This window comes from Xiphophorus couchianus, chromosome 15, assembly GCF_001444195.1.
Source record: "Xiphophorus couchianus chromosome 15, X_couchianus-1.0, whole genome shotgun sequence".
Lineage (NCBI taxonomy): Eukaryota > Metazoa > Chordata > Actinopteri > Cyprinodontiformes > Poeciliidae > Xiphophorus > Xiphophorus couchianus.
In genome coordinates, this window is record NC_040242.1 from 5,796,415 (window position 1) to 5,814,228 (window position 17,814).

Genomic DNA, 17,814 nt, shown 5'->3' on the forward strand with positions numbered 1-17,814 from the left:
TGTTGCAGTTTTGGTTCCCAAACAAAGCGAGTCTGAAAAGCAAATCCAGTGTGAAAACATCCCAAATTGTGTGTTTTAGATATTATTATGAATGAAAGAACTGCAATTATCCTTAATTAAAGACCTGCATCTTTAATATGAATCATGAAGAGGAAACCTTAGCTAAGCTAATTAGCTACACCAGGAGACATTAGAGAAAACAACAGCATTATCTCCATGGACTGTGTGCAACTATCAATCTTAAGTGTTCATCGAGTGAACGCATGAGGGAAGAAAAGGTAAAAGTCTCAACAGTTTGTGCGCAGGATGTGTGGAGTCTGCAGAGTTTTTTGCTAGTTCTAGCTGTAGGTAACACTCTCTGCAGACCTGATTGTTTGTCGCAGTCTGGCCCTCACATGTCTTATGGCTGAGCCAAACCACACAGTGATAGTTGTGAACAAGACAAGCTGAGTAATAGGATAGAAGAAGATTGAGATGAAAAGTCCAAAACTATGATGATCCTCCCATTGGAAAATGTTGCACAAATGTGTTTCAATAGATGAGATCTCTACTGAACAAAAGAGCAAAGTTCAATTCAGATTTTTTTAATTAGATTTTGAACATCCATAGGTTAAGTTAAACAAGAGCTACATTTCTGTGTTGCTGCCTGTTATTTAAAGTAATTTTTTTTTTGCTGATTCTCAACCATCTAGTAACAGAGAGCATGGTGAGACGTCTCCTCATACTGTACTGTAGATGTGATTTATGAGTGGTGGCTAGAATATTTTTATTACCAAAGAAAATCCTGTTTATGGGAAATGTAGTATTTACTGAAACAAGACACGGAAATCTAAAACTGCCTGTGCCAAACCTGGAGTCCAAGGCAAGTCCCAGGAGCAGAACAAAACCCTTGACCCACTCAACGCGATATGATTACATCTGAACAGTGGTTCTGCAGAAACAGATGTGGTTTTAGTGGTTTGCATCATATGGCATTTCATTTTCTCTCCGCCTCTGAAAAAGTCTCTCCATTATGAAATTTAATCACCAATAAACGTCTGGTATGTTAAAAAGCCAAAGATGATTGATGCAGAAATTTGAGAAACAAATGGCGACAAAAATTTGCTATCTGGACCATGTCAAGAAATCCAGATATATGTTGTAAATTGAGATCTAGGCCCACAGCAGCTCTTCAGTTCAACCGTAACTTTTTTTGTTGAAATTACACAATACCAGTGACTGGAGCCTCTCACATCGGCATTTTTTGAAACCAGGGTTCAGAGTGAAACTTTTCTTTAACACCACTGGATGTGTCAAGATGCACATGTGCAGAAAGTACAGCCAAGGTTTATTCTATGTATGCACAGACAGATAGCAACATAAACAATTGACATGATACCACCTGCCAATCATTCTAGGTTTGTCTGCAACTGACCAATCAGGCTCACAACAACCAACATTGCTGTGGTTCATCATTGCTAATGGCTGCGGTAACAGATTTCTAGGAAAATAATAGGAAGTCATGGTCCAACGTTGTCAGTGGTTAACATGAAACCCCAACAGCAATTACCCAGAACGTATGGAAAGCAGAAAACAATTTATCATATTTCTTAAAACCCATACGGAGTGTGGAATAATGCAAGAACTGGATGAGGGCCTGCGACCGACTTCATGTCCAGTTGATTAAAACTGTGATCAACATCTACCTATGTTCGTCTGCACAGAGGTAACTGGCAGTAAGCATCAACTTTTTGCCATAATGACATTTTGATAGTCAAAACAAAGGTGAATAAGTGAAGGTAGTTATGCTTGATTTTATGTGTGTAAATTCCAATGGTAGCTCTATGGCAGCATGAAAACATGTGCGGGAGTAACTGCTGAGCACCTTTTAATGCTACTGTTTATTTTAAACCATTTTCCAAAAGCAGATTTTAAAAAGCCGGTATAGTTTAAGTCATTACTCACCAGTTTGGTACGTGCAAAATGCGTCGACGCAGCTTTCACATCCAGCGACACATCCCTTCATTCTTCCTGTGGCTGGAAAATACTTGGCCTTTAGCGCTGAATTATCCGTTGTTTCCTTCAAATAACCTTTCAGACCGGATGTAGGACTTGTTAGAGAATTTTCTTATTGCCTCTGTGGCAGTTTATAAGGAAAAAATATCCACTACCTCGGCCGTTATAACGCTGTTTGTTGGAGGTTTGCTCTACTTCCGCTTGAGGGCGAAGCATCAGTTGTTCGACTTAACCTGTTTAGTTTAACTCCTTACCTTTAATTCATGACAAGGAATATATGTGTTACATGAGCACTTCTTTCAGGAAAGACAAAAATTAGTCGTTGTTTACAGTAATCTCAAAGCTAAGTGGCTAAAGTGCATTCGCGTCGGATGGCATATGGTAAAAGCAAAGTGCCATCTAGTGGTGTGGCGTGACTATTACAGCTGATTCAAGGTGTCTGAACAAGAAACGTTTTCTCGATCAACATAAGAAAATACAGACAGTTTCCAGGCAGTATTAGGGCCATGGCAGATCGAAGAAAAATAGAGTAAATATTTACCAAAAACAATTTGATTAAACTCAGACCTTTTCTACAAAATGCAAGGAATTTTCTGATTCTAAAAAGTCAAAGCTTTGCTAGAAAAACTTACATTTTTTAAGATTAATCTCAGAAATTTTCTGAAAAATAAAAACATGTTTAACTTTTGAAAACTCCACAATTTTTCTCCATAAAACGTCTGTGATCTCTACGGAAGAGTACGGTCCGTAGATCTCAAACTTTGAATTTTTTCAAGCAAATTTTCAACTTTTCAAATTCGGACATTTTCTTGTTTTTTTCTAGAAAATTTCTGAGTTATTTTGGTGGAAATATTTTTATTTTTTTTGTTGTTGTTTTATACTGGCCCTATACATACATAGCTTGAGATTTGAGAAAATATATATTATTGCACAAATAATAACAAAATAATTGCCCCATTTAATATCCATAGAAGGAATATTTCAAAAATAAATTTTTATGTAAAACAAAAATATAAAAGTAGAGAAATAGAAACAAGCTGACTGACATATTTAAAAATGCTCTTATAAATGTTCTTGTTTTGTACATTGACGAGCAGATAAAAATCCCAAACAGCTCTGCCTTTCTTTACATGTCAAAGATCTGCAAAGACGCTCTTCATCTCTACGTGTCCAAGGTCAACAGAGAACTGCTAACTAATCAGCAGCTGATGACCGCTGGGATCAGGTCATTCTGTAAGCTGCCCATTATCATCCCCCTGCTGGAGAGAGACTCCCAGTGATGAAAAGGCTCCCAGGTGACCGAGGTCAAGTTCTGCTCAAAGAGTTACAGTTTCCCTCAGCTACCAAACAGTTAACAGCTCGAAAAGTATACGCATTGAAGTGAATTTTTTGCATCATTTTCAGTGGAACCTAATTTTTCAACCAGTTGTAATCAATATACAACTAGTTGAGTCGATGAATGGATTCAGTTTTTCTGGTTCTGTTTTCCAGTGGGTCTTGAGTCATGCATCTTCCTAAACTTAACCAAATTAGATGTATTTGAAGGTAGAGGAGGCAAGATGCAAAGTTCAGAACAGAATTAAAGTTCAAAAATATTCCACATAGTAGAGAAATTTTAAAAAATGTCTTATTTTTAAGAATCAAATGGGATTCATTAGTTCAAAAACAAGTAATATTTTTTACGAAAAAGGGAGATTTTGCTACTCAGTTATAGAAAGTTTTCCTCAGATTTCTGCTGACTTTATATTTGTAGTTGCCATTATTTCTTTTGTTCAAGCATGCAGATTAAACACCTTACATTTCTGCATAGCATTTTGTCCATTTCTCTTTTTAATCCATGTCCGGAGCTTAAATATTTTTTTAAATAGTGATATTAACTATTTAGCAAATTCCTGGCTTATGTTTTCTAGAATAAAAAGCAGGACTGAAGAACATACTTAACAAGTTTCATTTGTATTCTGTGTTTGTCTAAATGCCTTTTCTGACACTTATTAGTAAGTTTTAAATAGGGTTTTGCAGGATGTTGCCACAAATATTCAAGCTGTGAGCTTCACTTTGAAATAATTTCACATTTTCTTTGCATTCACAATAGAGACGGGTTGAAAATCTTAATTAAAGTCAAAATAATCTTTACTGTTTTCTCAAAACACTTTGCTCAGTACATGAAATCTGGAGAGTTCTAAACTAAAGTCAACTGGGTCAACTGCGTTTTTGTTACTGGTAAAACCGGCTACTGTACATACCTGCAAGAAACGTCCTAATTTATATGGATTTACTGCACAGAAACACATATTCATGTAGAAAATTCTGTTTTTGTTTCCAAAAAGAACAAAGTCTCAGATTTATCACCTGCTTGATTTATCTTTAATAGACGTGTTTTTGCACAGAGAGCACAAATGAGAACTTAATGGCATGTACAACATGCATGTGGAGCGGAGTTCAAAAAAACAGCCATTCCTGCCATCCTGGAGGTCAAAGGTCACAATCAGCGCTGTGTTGTTTCACCAGCTGTACCTAGACGTTTCCTGCACGTCCTGCTTAGGATCATGGAAAACCCACTTTGCGCTTCCAGAGAGAGAAAATAAAAAAAATCCACTGCCTTTTACAAACCCTCAATAGGATGCAAGTGATGCAGAAAATCACAAAATTAACAGAGGGTCACACCTGAAAATTGTAGGGAAAACCAATAAAACAAGGGCATAAAAATGATCGGTTACATGTTTTTGATCTTGAAGTTTGGCCGCGTGATGACCACAGTGGAGAAAAAGCATGTTGAGTTAAAGATGTTAATTTATTTTTTAGGATTATGTTTTCATAGAGCATTTCTCCAGAAAAGCAAGGGAAATTTACAATGTGTGGTTTTGTGACTATGGGCACAGAGTGCGCCAAGGATCGCGCTTTGAAATTACAGGTTTATTTAAGCAAATGCAAGAACACTTTGTTTTGATATTAAGCTGCACACAGATGAGGTAGAGTACATTTTTCAGTAAAAGATCTAGCAGAAAAAAGGTTTTATTTAAACAATGCAATGAAGAAATATGAGCTTCTTTCCCATGAAGATGACAGTTTACTTGTTTTCAGAAACTAAAGACAACACTGATGAGCAACAGTGATCAGGTGTGCCAAACTGTGAGGCCTAAAACTGACTTCCTGGAAAAGTCTCTTCAAAATAAAGTTAGGAAGGTGAAACTGGAAGCACAAAAAAAAAAAAACTCCACTAAACAACATCAAAAATTAAATCTACGCACTAGAACATTATATCATGAAAATACTAATTCACTTTAAACTCTACAGATACATGTAGATGAATATTACATAAAATCAGATTCTATAAAAAAATGGGAAATAATACCTTAACTTTAGAATTCAACTTTAAGGTTTCATTAAACATAATATCTTTAAAATATATTCCACAATATGCAGCATGCTCTTAGTCTGAATAAAATTATTATTACAAGTCAATAAAATGTCTTATTTTAACCAGTAAAGGTCAAACAATTTTCATAATATTAAAAAAGATAACTCAATAAATTCTGCTCTTTTTGTGATTTTGGATCTTGACTTTTCACAGATTCTGATATATAAATAATTTTTAAGGTTTGGTTTTTAAAATGCTGCACCCATATTATGTTAAACACAAACGAGATTTATTATTTGCAAGTTCAACTCTTGAAGACACTTACATAAACCACATCAGTTTCAGGGTTTCCCCCCGTGTATTATAAGCCTGGCGGGCCACCAGGCTTTATCCGTGCCCCCACCAGGCTTAGCATTGCTTATTTATTTCTGGTTTTTTTATGTTTGCATTTTTTAGGACTTTATAGCTGGTGTTGAGATAATAATCTTCCAATCTTTCAATAACGCATAATATTCAAGTGATATTTTAAAATTTCCTGTCAACTTTAAACATTTTTTAACTCAAAAACATGGCAGGTCGCTAGACGAATGACTGCCCAAGAGCCCAACCACCGGGCTAAGCAAGTTTTCACAGTTGTGTTGTATTTATAAAGTGCAAATGACTGAAATATAAACTACAACTTGGATAGTGGGAACTCTGTATATTTTGGCAGCCTTAATTGTAATCAATTTATCATGGAAGATACAGAAATGCTAATTTTGTTTTACTTCGTTTTTATTAAAAACAGCAACACAGCAGAGGAAGTCTGGTTTGCTGAATAAAAATAATCCACTGGCCTAGAAACAACTGACTTTTAGCACAGCTCTGCTCGGCCCGCCACACACTCCTGTCTCCTGCAGGAGGTGAGACCACCGTCAGCGCTGCCGCCCTTTCCAGAGCTTTAAAGTCGATACAGTAATAGATATTTTCATAAAATACTTCCAGAGAAAGTGTGGCATACGGTGGGTGCATTGGGACATTCTGCGGCCCAGAAAAGTGTCCTAGGTTTGTAGGTCCTATATCATCCACAGGTGGAAGCATCAGTGTAACATCCCTGTGGTGCACTTGTGCCTTCACTGAACCTTAATTAGACTCTTTTTTTAAGCTAAAGCGTAACCTAACATTTGCTCAACCAAACCGTTGTTTTAAAATCTGACCCACCTGTCCTGTGTCAGCAACTGATCAGCTGCTTTCAATTTGGTGCTGCAGGAAGCCCCCCTGTTGGCTTCCCGAGTGTTGCTGCACGTGTGTGTGGCTACTGCTGCTTCACCTCACTCTGCTCACCGGGCAGAGTGAGGCCGGCCCGCCGGCTTGAGCTCAGATTTTCCAGCTGCAAGTCGCTCCTGCTAATTAGAACAAGGACTCTCCCTGGTCTTTCAGGAAACCACTTTCACATGAGAAGCTCTCTGTTTGTCCCCTGTTTATGTGCCCAAGCATATGTTAGTGGTGTTACGAAACACTTCCAACCGAGAGAAGACCCATTCCTCTCCCCGCACATGAGTTTGGCTGAGCCAAATTTAAACACAAAGAAATGGAAAGAGGCATAATCTGACCTTCATCCCTCAAACATTTTCACATGATCATGTCTGACACAGAATAAGGTGAGTTTTTCCAAACCGCAGAAGCTTCAAAATAAGGTGGTGTTGATCTAAACTTGAAATAACTCATGAGTCAACGTTTCCAAAATCATCCTGGGTTTGTCTGTGCTTCATGGTGAAGCAGCCAGTCTCCTGTGTCTGCAGGATGCAGCTCCATTAAACACACAACAAATGTTTGTGTGAACAGCAATTGTTGCAAAGAAAACCAAAATACAAGAAGTTACAAAATTGGACATAAACCAAATGAATATGAATATATCGATAGCGGTTTTAAAAAAAACATTATTTTTATTCAGTGTAAGGAAAGGCAGCTTCATTTATTTATAGCAGGATGTCAAACTCATTTTCATTTTGGGCCATATCCAAAACCTGAATGTTCTTAAAGGGCCAGTTGTGCCAGAATACATTGATAAAACCAAATAAATTGTTAAAATATCAATAAATAGCTGTTCCTCCAGGATTTTGTGATCGTTTTAGTGTTTTGTTTAGTGTTTTCAAGCTAAATTTCAGATTTTTTCATCTGCAATTTAGCCAATTTAGAAATGTTTGTAAGGAAATTTTATGGTATTTTCGCTAATGTAAGATGTTAAATGTGACTTTTTATTACTTCCTATATCAATTATGAACTATAACTCGACATCAAGTTAGGCTGCAGTCACTTAAACTCAATGGTTTTGAGAAAATTTGCAGTGAAATCAGAAAAAAAGTGGAGATTTGTTGAGTTGGTGTAAATTTTGCAGATTTGTGAAAAACTGGAGGAAATTATTGATGTAATTTGGAGTGTAAAGGGCCACATAAAAAGCTACAGCGGGCCAGATTTGGCCCCCGGGCCTCGAGTTTGACTCATGTGATTTAAAGCATCTTTTAGCGAAAGGCAATTCAAAGTACATAAAGATACAACACATCAAACCAACAAGTTAATAGTCAAAAAATAAAATAATAATAAGCCAGGGTTAAGAGTAGATAGCAGCAAATAAAAATGTTTTTAAACTAGTTTTTAAAAAACCTTTAATGTGGGAGTGTTCCTGCAGCGAACACAAAGAATTTTATTTGTTTTTTAAGTTTTGTCATGTGAATCTACTCAACAAATGCATTAAACAAATTAACATTTGGATGAGTCTAAGTTTTCTTCAGTTAAATAATGAAAAACATGTTTGATTTGGTATGGATTGGGTTGGTTCTAACTTTCACACCACGATAACCTTCAGAAAAACATAATTTTATACATAGAAATCTTATATCTATAAGAAGAAAAGGATCAACAACTTAATGAAGAGATGATGGTGCAAAGAAGGATTTTATATAAAATCAAGAGAATTATGGAAAAAACTGTCCATCTTCATCAAACTGTCAGAGAAAAGCAGAAAAGTTTCAGTCAGAGACTCCTTGTGTAACACAGACTGCTACAGAAGACTTTTCCTGCCCACAGCCATCACCATTTACAATGACATATTAAATGAGCTACAACATTTAATGTCCCTGTGGGAATTCAATAAAATATTTTTGAATTGAATAATCTCATTAGAGTTAAGGGGGAATAAACTATTCCAGTGTAATCTTTCTGTCATTGCGTAACGTTTTATTTGGTTGGAGCAGAGCCAAGATGAAGACAGCCACAAGAGAAAGGCCTAATAATAATAAAAAAAACTATAAAAACCAAGAGTTTTAATACAGAGGGAGGGATGGAAAAATAGAAATCAACCAGATGAGCTGTGGTTATTTCACCTGTGTGTCTCTGTTTTGCTCTGTGACGGGTTGGACCTGATCTCAAGGATTTTATATACTCAGTAATTTTATTGCAAGTCTGGTTCAGAACTATTAAGCTGCATTTTTTAAAATGTGAAATAAGTAAATACCCAGACAATTAATGCTAAAACCATTTTAAGTATCACTACTGTCTTGTTTTTAAAAGTTGACACAAAGTTCCTTGCAGTTAAATTTGCACGTTAGCATTAGCAACAGCCAGAACTAAAAAACAACAACAACAAAACAAAAACAAAAACAGACTGTTAGAATCATTGTGGATTTTTAAAAAATTTTTTTTTTTATGTGGACCACAGTAAAACTGGTTTGCTCCACAATGAGGTGACTATTGGAAACATCAAAGAAGGAACACAAGGTCTGAGTCACTTTGGGGATTGGAGAATGCTTGTAAACCCGAAAGCATCCCAAAAAATTACAAGGAAACCAAGAGAACACTGGCAGTGGAGCCAGGAGCAGAGGGAGTTGATGGAAAAGATTTAAAATGAGGAATACACACACAGGGCATCCATACAAAAGGCTCCTGTATCAGTAAATACATTAAGTCTATTTACTGTCTGTGGTTTATTTTGACTTCCTTATGCCAAAGCATGTGAGTCCAGGTCCATGTCCTGAAGGGCTATTCCATCACAGCTGATTCAAATGTTCCAATTATCTCCTCAACATGACTTGAAATTCTGCAGAAACCTAGTAATGAACCATTCAGGTGTGTTGAGCCAGATAAAGAACTTATTTCAATCTGATGTTACACCTGATTTCTCCTTTTGACGGACGGTAAAGGCTGTTTGTATCAGTGTTTCTAACTAAATACTTCATTATTCCTAGGCCACGTTATGCATGTACAGAACCTACTATTATTAGCTCATACTGCAAAAACACAAAATCTTACCAAGTATTTTTAGTCTAGTTTCTAGAGAAATATCTTACTGCACTTGAAATAACACAAAATTAGCTTACAAGCAACTTTTTAGCAAGATAAAGGAGCTTGTTTTAAGTCAATAATTCCTTAATGCAGATGAAGAGACTTTTCATTTGTAATAGAAAATGTCTTTTATAATTGAGACATTTCTTCACTTATAGTGTGAGAAAATACCTTCGTATTATTTCCTCATATTAGTGGAACCAACACTTAGGAATATTAATCAGTATTAAGGAATTATTGACTTTAAACAAGCTCCTATACCTTGCTGAAGAGCTACTTTTAAGTTAGTACACTTGAAATAAGACAAAACTAAGACATTTACACTAGAAACTAGACCAAAAATACTTGGTAAAACTTGTATTTTTTGCAGAGTACATCATACCGGTGTTATTATGGTTCTAGCAAACAAGCAAAGATTAAACAGAGAGTGGTATATATAAAAAAACCATATTATTTTTGATTTTATGGCAGTTAGTAACTCACAGGATCTAAATAAACCTGTTTTGAGGCACATTTTCGACGTAGTTCTGAAATATTTTAAAATGTATAGTTAGGGTACTAAAATAGTAATAGAGTTGATTTCTAGGTTATATTTTGCAGAGTAAGTGATTATTTTTCTTAATCTAAGCTTACCGGAAGTTCAAGGTTCTGTTTTGGCATCCAGGACTTGTATTAGAATCCCGTTTTTTAACGTTATAAATACCCAAACTGTGTTTTAACCCAGGATCCCAAAGTAAAACATCAGTAATATTTTACTATGCTTTTATCAGCATCATGCATTTTTCTGAGTCAGCATTTTCCAGCTATTCTCATCTATTCTTGCCATGTTATTCGCACTGTTTTGCTGTTATATCCAGCAGATGGGGATAAAACTCCAAAATAGAGGTTAAAAGTAATCTTACTTTTAATCCGTCTCCGTAGAGCACAATGTTGCATACCCATTAGGGAAACTTATAGAATGAAGACAAAACCCCTTTTGAATGCAAATGTAGTCTTACCAAACAGTACACAAGTATTTTTGTCTAGTTTTAACTTAAAATAAAAGAAAACTAACTTACAAGTCACTTTTAAGAAAGATATAATCCTTTGTTTTAACTCAATAATCAATTAATATTGCTGAAAAAGTATTAGTGCCACTGATAGAATATTTCACTTATAATGTGGGGAAAATGTTTTGTTATAAGTGAAATCATCTGCATCAATATTAAGAAATTATTGACTTAAAACAAACTCTTTCTTGCAGTAAAGTGTACTGAGATGTTTGCACTAGCAACAAGAAAACAAAACTTGGTAAATGTATGTGTTTTTTGCAGTGTGGCCACAAATCCCAATTAAATTCTGAAGAGAATTTGCTTTCCTCAACACAATTTCCTCACCATGTTTCTGAGCTTGGAAAAATGCACAAGGCCCAAAGCAAAGCCAGCTCTGTTTTCTGGGTCACATCGGAAATGGATCAAATGATGTCCATATTCATGTGGGCTGACTCAGCACAGCAACTGTCTAATCTTTTTGTAAATGTAAGGCCTTGCACAAGTTTGCAAACCCCTTGGACTTCTTGGCATCTTGTCTTTGGAGGTACTGGACGTTTACTTCATCTTAAAAATAATCTTTTTGGAAAGAGTTAGTTTGCTTTTTGGCTCATTATGTTAAGGGTGAGGGTGACCTTTTGACTTGATACCTGTGGTAACAAGTTAAAAATTTAGCCAATTGCTGGTTTAATGGGTGCGAAATGCAACAATTTTTATGGCTCAGAAACATGTTTCCATGTCAGAGGTCCAGGCCTGATCTTTTGACCTGCTCTTTTTATCTATTCACCTTCTTCTTCCTTTTATTTTTTCCCTCCCTTTACAGCAAAGAGTCTATAACTGTCTTGAGCTTCAACTGTTTAACTGCCTGGTAATACAGATTTGTAGACAACCTTCAGGGTTTTCACTGTGAGGTGATAATGACTGCAGACCAGGAGACTTTGCTAATGAGCACCATATGAAGAAGACCATAATTTATTCCCTTAATATGAGGTTAATATGCAAGAGGATGCTCAATGTGACTCTGTAGCTAAGTCAAGCATAATAAATCAGTTGGTACAGAAGTTAATTATCCAGGTGGATCTTTTAAAGAGGTTATGCATGATAAGGATGTTGTTTATTTCTCTTTTCACTGAAAAGTACTGCTTTTTGTGCAACAAATCATCTCTTGGCTCTAATTTGTGTGGCAGAAATACTTTATTAGGCTTCTGTCATGATTTGTTGATGTTAGAGAGCTTAATTATTGTCACTAACATCTTTCCATACAGGTTAATTAATTTGTGTTGAGTCTATTTCAAACATGAGCCACATATATGAAAGCTTAATAAAAAAGAAATCTTAATATCCACAATACTTTCTTTTAGATTTCATCAATTTTACTTTGAATGTCAGTTTCTTTTGCATAAACTGACTTTTCACTGTAATTTCCCCATAATATCAATACAATTTAAAACCACCTGCCATGTTAACATGCAGCTTACATCAGCCTCTGCCTGCCTGCACACATCAAATGCTTGGCAGTGAGTCCGTGAGGGCCTGGCTGCTAAAAAAGATCGATAGGCATCTGTCAGCTTGGTGGTTGATCTCTGAGTCACAATGCTCCCACTCAAATTTCTGGCATGAATCTGCTTCAAACCCCCTCAAAACGCCGATGCTTTGATAGCAGCTGTCACGGAAACATGAAAAACAGAAAAATATGGCATGTGATGACAGTTATGTAAGTTTAATGATCAGAAATGCACCTGGAGGAGATGTTCATCAGATCCATGAACTTTTAACACTTATGTTGTCAACTAAATTAAAACTCTCCTTTCTGTTTGAGTACTATACGAGTCCAGTATAGTACCTTTTTCTACCCAGTGTAATATTTATTAAAAGACTTAAAAGCTTTGCATTTTAAAGCATGGGAAGGTCTTACTTATGGGTAACTGCTGCCCCCTGTTGATCGATCAGTATTTCTTCTGTAGGTAACCAATCCTGGGGGGAAAACAAAGAAATCGCGACTCATGGTAGTAATTTTTAGGGCTGGATTTTGTTAAAGCTTTGAGATGCTTTATAATTTAGTTAAATGGTCTTCTAGACCCAATGCCATGCATATTTTAGGCCTTTGCCTGCTTCTGCAAGGATTTCAATTATTGGCTGTTTAACAGTCTGTTGCTGAACTACAATTATCTGAATCAGGTGTGTTAAAGCAGGGAAATGTATAAAAACATGCAGGATTTTAGTTACCAGCTGCTTAATGCTACGTTTTTTTTTACAATTAACTCTCAGGGAATTGCACTGTTTGACAATAAATACAGTTTAATCCCTGTGAAACTTAGATTATCAAGCATTTTTTCATAAATTCAGCTGAAGAAAATAAAATTACAGTCTGGTTTTGTGATAAGCTGCTCAAAAACATAAATGCAAAACGGTGTTGTAATTCCCTTTATCATGGAGATTCTTCATCATAATGTCAAATGTGGGTAAATATAGATACAGTAAATCATTTAAAGAGATACAACACCTTGAGCATTTATCTTCATGTCTGGTTCTTCTGTGGATAAATTTAGAAAATGAAATGTCAAAGTCTATCAGTCTTATGTGTGCAAAAGAATTTAAATTACCGCCATGTTTCAGGGCTAAATGTCTGCTCTGGTAAATAAGACGGGAAAATGTGCAGCTTTTTAAATAGTTGATTGCGATTTAAAAAAAAAGAAAAAGCCAAGGCTTCTTTGTTTTCTCTTTTCGGTACTTGTTAATACCTGCACATTAACAGAGCTTTTTTGAATGAAAGCACAAATTAGATGCATAGAACCCAACAGAACAATGAACTCATTTTTTTTCTTTCTAACATCAAAGTCATGTTTTCCCAACAATATTCATTGACGTATAAATGTAACAGTTTCAAACTAAATATTCAGCTCAGTAACTAAATGCTTAATTTGGGGCAAAACGTTTAAATTGAGGGTAAAAGTAAATAATTCGCTTTTTTTTTTTTTTATATTTAAATATAAAAAGCAACGGCGGGCCAGATTTGGCCCACGAGCCTTGAGTTTGACACATGTGATCTAAACAATGGCGATACTTGGAGGTACTGATTGATTTCAACCTTTAAATTACTCCTAATCAATCACAACAGAAACAGTGTGATTGTGTTTCTCCAAAGCCCTTTTCCTACTGCTGATGTCTGGATGTGTAATTCTGCTGCTGCTGCTCGACTCTGCCACAAACCCGGCATGAGAAGCCGAGAGCAGGAGACGCTCCAGGCGGTCGCTGACCTCCCAGTGGGTGGAGGCTCAGTCACCTAAATGTCCCTGACAGGTGGGGAAAAGCCCTTTTGTTTTAGTCTGTCAGGTTTCAGCCTCTAAACAAGAGATGTGGTCATAACTACAGATATTTAGAGCTTCATTTGTGCAATTGATTAATTCTCCATCATTACATCTGGGCAGAAAAAATTACTTTAACTTTTTTATTATTATTTCTTTCAGTGCAGGTTACGTAAGAGTTCAACCCACTCCTGCTTCTGCCATCATTATCATCATCATCATCATCATCATTTTGAGAATTGAGAGAAAGGTTTCCATGGGGATATTCTTTGGTTCACCATTATGGGTAATTGTTTGTATGTCTTTCTGCTTCTCCATTCACCACTTTACTGTCTGTCAAATATTTTTCTATTATAACAGAAAATGGATTTAAGTTGCAAAGCTTGGAAACAAGTGGTAAGAATATGTTTTTCTACAAACTGTAAAGTATCTGCATGAGTCATGGCAATTTCCAAATCATCAATTTATGATCCTTACAGGCATTTCTTTCTTTTTTATTAGTGTTTTGTCATTATATCCTCAAGTATTTTCAAAAATATGAGGTGACGAATAGATTGAATTTTGTTGGATTCATATGCAGCAGCATAGATGGAGAAAATCAATCCCTCAGCTGAAGTTGCAGAGCACAAGCAATGTCAATAAGTTGTTCTGTTTAACATGTTCTCACTCTGCCATAGCAAACTTCTGCTATTAACCTTCCAGAAAGTTGTTTTTATCTGAATCGCTTTGTTTATAGTTGCTGCAAATGCTTCACGCTAAATTTTGTAAATCACAGTGGTTCTCTAAACAGAAAATGTTGATTTGAAGGTTTTGTATAGGCTCTTCTCATACCTTTCATTCCTCATCACTTCCATGAAAAACAGAACTCCTCCACAAATATATTCGTTTTTCTTTCCTACTTTGACAAAAGCTTTGAGAATGAGAAATCTGGTTGATCCAGATTTTTCTGTTTCTTCTCGTCCTGCAAAAAATATGTTTATTCCTGGGCGCTGCTTTGTATTTGATGCACCTTTGATGCCTGGAAGATACTAAGAGGCTGTTAACTGGTATTTTTAACTTGTTGATCATCCAGTGAATGACAGGATGAATTATTTCAGCTCAAGTAGGAGACTGCCGTATTTTTGTTTTTGAGCAACAAATATAGCAGGGATAAAGCTGTGATTCTGCTGCATAAAGTTTCTGTGGAGAAACTCTGACCAAGGAGGTGATGCGGAGCCCCCTGGGGGACATGGAGGATTTTTTTCTTCTTCTGAGATCTCTCGCAAAAATGTACTGATCAGTTCATGCGACATAATTGTATACTGAACGTCTATCCTACGGTGACTGTACTTTCTGCTATATTGTAAGGTTTTTGTGAGGTTTTTCCATCTCGATTGCAAGATATCTGAAGTTTTACATCTTCTTTTTAGGACAGAAATGCACCACAAACCTATGTGCAAAATGCAAAAGCAAAATAGGCCAAACATGGGATTTCCATCTCCCTTCTAAGATGTAAACAAACTTTCCTTAAGAAGGAAAGAAAGAAATACCACATCCAAACTATTTGGACAATTTCTGAGTTATTTTCCCGGTGTAATAAAGTTATATCTGACAGCTTTTATTGTATTTTTTGTGTTGGTAGTCTGAATGGTTAATAAAGGACTGTTTTCATGTGCAGGACCATCTCAACCTTACACAAACAGCCATAAACATGCAGTGAATAAATTGATTTTCCATCAGAGTTAAGAATATATAAACACATTTTCATTCAGGCTCTTTAAATGTGTATATATTGGAAATTTTAACTTGACATCTGTGACTGTATACAAAACAGACCAGAGTGTATTTGCTTATTGCAAGGGAATGCAAAAGAGAAATATCTCCCCATGACCCATTAGGGGGCTCCGTAAGGTCAAAGCCGGTTGGTTACCATGGAAACTTTGGATGCAAGCAGGTGAAGAGACATTCCTGACAAAAAGCTAACCCATTCTCTCGCTTTGTCCGAAGTCTGTTTTTGTTTTTAGCTGAAGAAATTACTCATTTGTCAAAATCCTCCAGTCAACTGAAATGCATTTTTAAATCATTTTTGATTATATTTATTAAAAGGAAAGTAAACCACTTGATTCCTCAACTCAATCAAAGCCTCTAGAGTTGCTCCTCTGTTAAAGGAGCAACATGAGAGTCTTCCTGACCTTCAGTCATTTTCTGAAATGATTTCACCATCATTATTCATCCAGGAAGCAAAACAGTTTTATACAGTTGCAAGAAATGTTTTCCTAAGGTAAAATGAGCCAACTTTGTACAGTATGTACTTATATATTTTTATCCAGAGCATATCTTAAAGGGGGGTAGCAAACATGAATAGCCTGCTTGTAATCAGCTGTATTGGGAGAAATCTTAGAGGGCGCTTAAAGGAAAGAACAAGGTGTTTCTGAGAGGCGTGTAAGACCGAGTGATTCAGCCTCACCTCTGCAGGAGCCCATCAGAACCTGCTTTTATGTGTCTGTAAAAATACATCACTGATAAGAGATGAGGTGAGGGGGCATCAAGTTGAATTTTGAGGCTGTGGCGTGTCCAAATTATGTCGATTTTACCTTGAGCAACTGTTTATCCCTATTGTGCAAAAAAGAATGCAAAATTGCATTTTGATGGAAATATTTTTTTCCATAAAGGAGCGTATTGAAAATCTATTAAATGTGGTGGAAAATGGGTCAAAATGACCTGAGAGTTGTCACACTGGTTGCTGCTGAAGTACCGACACTCAAAGAGAAAGAGCTCTTCAGTCTGAGACGCTGTGATGTTTTCTATTATACTTTCGCCCAATATGTTTTTCTTCTTTTTTTTCCTTTTTAAAGACTTCTTGGCAGAGTCATGCAACATCTGCAGACCACATCCAGCTTGAAGTCCCAGTTTGCATTCACTCAGAGCCATCAGGAAAAAAACAAACTGATTTTTGTGTTTATGTGTTTTAAGTATCTGCTAGTAAGTAACAGAATCATAAAAGTAGCTTGAATTTTGGGGAAACTGAAAGTCAGAAGTGTTGAAACTATGCTACTGTAGCCAATAATATGACTGCAGTCATTCTATAATCAATAAAATGAACTACAGCCAAAAGCACGCCCCACGTTTGGAGGCCTTAGTCCTCGACGCGGACGTCGCGGGTTCGACTCCCGGTCCCGACGACCTTTGCCGCATGTCTTCCCCCCTCTCCCCACCCTCCTTCCTGTCTGCCTACTGTGGAAAAAATATGAGCCACTAGCGCCGCAAAAACTCTTCGGAGAAAAAAAAAAAAAAAAAAGATCCTTTATTAGTTTACTTCTTTTTTTGAAGGAGTAAACTAATAACAGGACCTTTTAAAAAAGGTTTTTAAAGTAGGACTAACTTAAATTTGTCATTTTTAAACACACTTAATGAATTCAGTAAAAACAAAACTTAATCAATTTAGTTGGATAAACTTAATTTAACTACTTGTTACCAATTGAAGCAATTCATTTAAGTTGGTTCAATTAATTTCTTTTTACAGTGTAACAATGCCGAGGGGACAAACATTCAGCAAATGTTGGAGCTTAGCTACTATCTGATTATCTGTAAGAGTTTCTTAAGCCATCTAGGGTTTGAGTCAGTTACCTTTGCAAAAGCAGTGGTTATATGGGAATACTTTACTGCCATCAAGCAAACTCTTAATTCATCTGCATAAACATATCAACTTTATATTGGCATATTTTAAGATTTATTTTAGCAATTTTGATACAATGAAAGCACATTTTGATTTTACGTTTCACAAGTTTCAGCTGCATAGATCAGAAAACTGGACCAGAAATTACCCTTT

At 36.1% G+C, this 17,814-nt stretch overlaps 1 long non-coding RNA gene across 3 annotated transcripts in view; it reads right to left on the bottom strand.

Annotated features, from left to right (window-relative positions):
• The window catches only part of LOC114158630 (uncharacterized), a 128,960-nt gene extending 126,585 nt beyond the window's left edge, over positions 1 to 2,375 (bottom strand). For all 3 annotated transcript variants that reach the window (XR_003598446.1, XR_003598447.1, XR_003598445.1), the window contains exon 1: positions 1,945 to 2,375. This is a non-coding gene — a long non-coding RNA (uncharacterized LOC114158630). The remainder of the gene's footprint in view (positions 1 to 1,944) is intronic.
• Between the last annotated feature and the right edge of the window lie 15,439 nt (positions 2,376 to 17,814).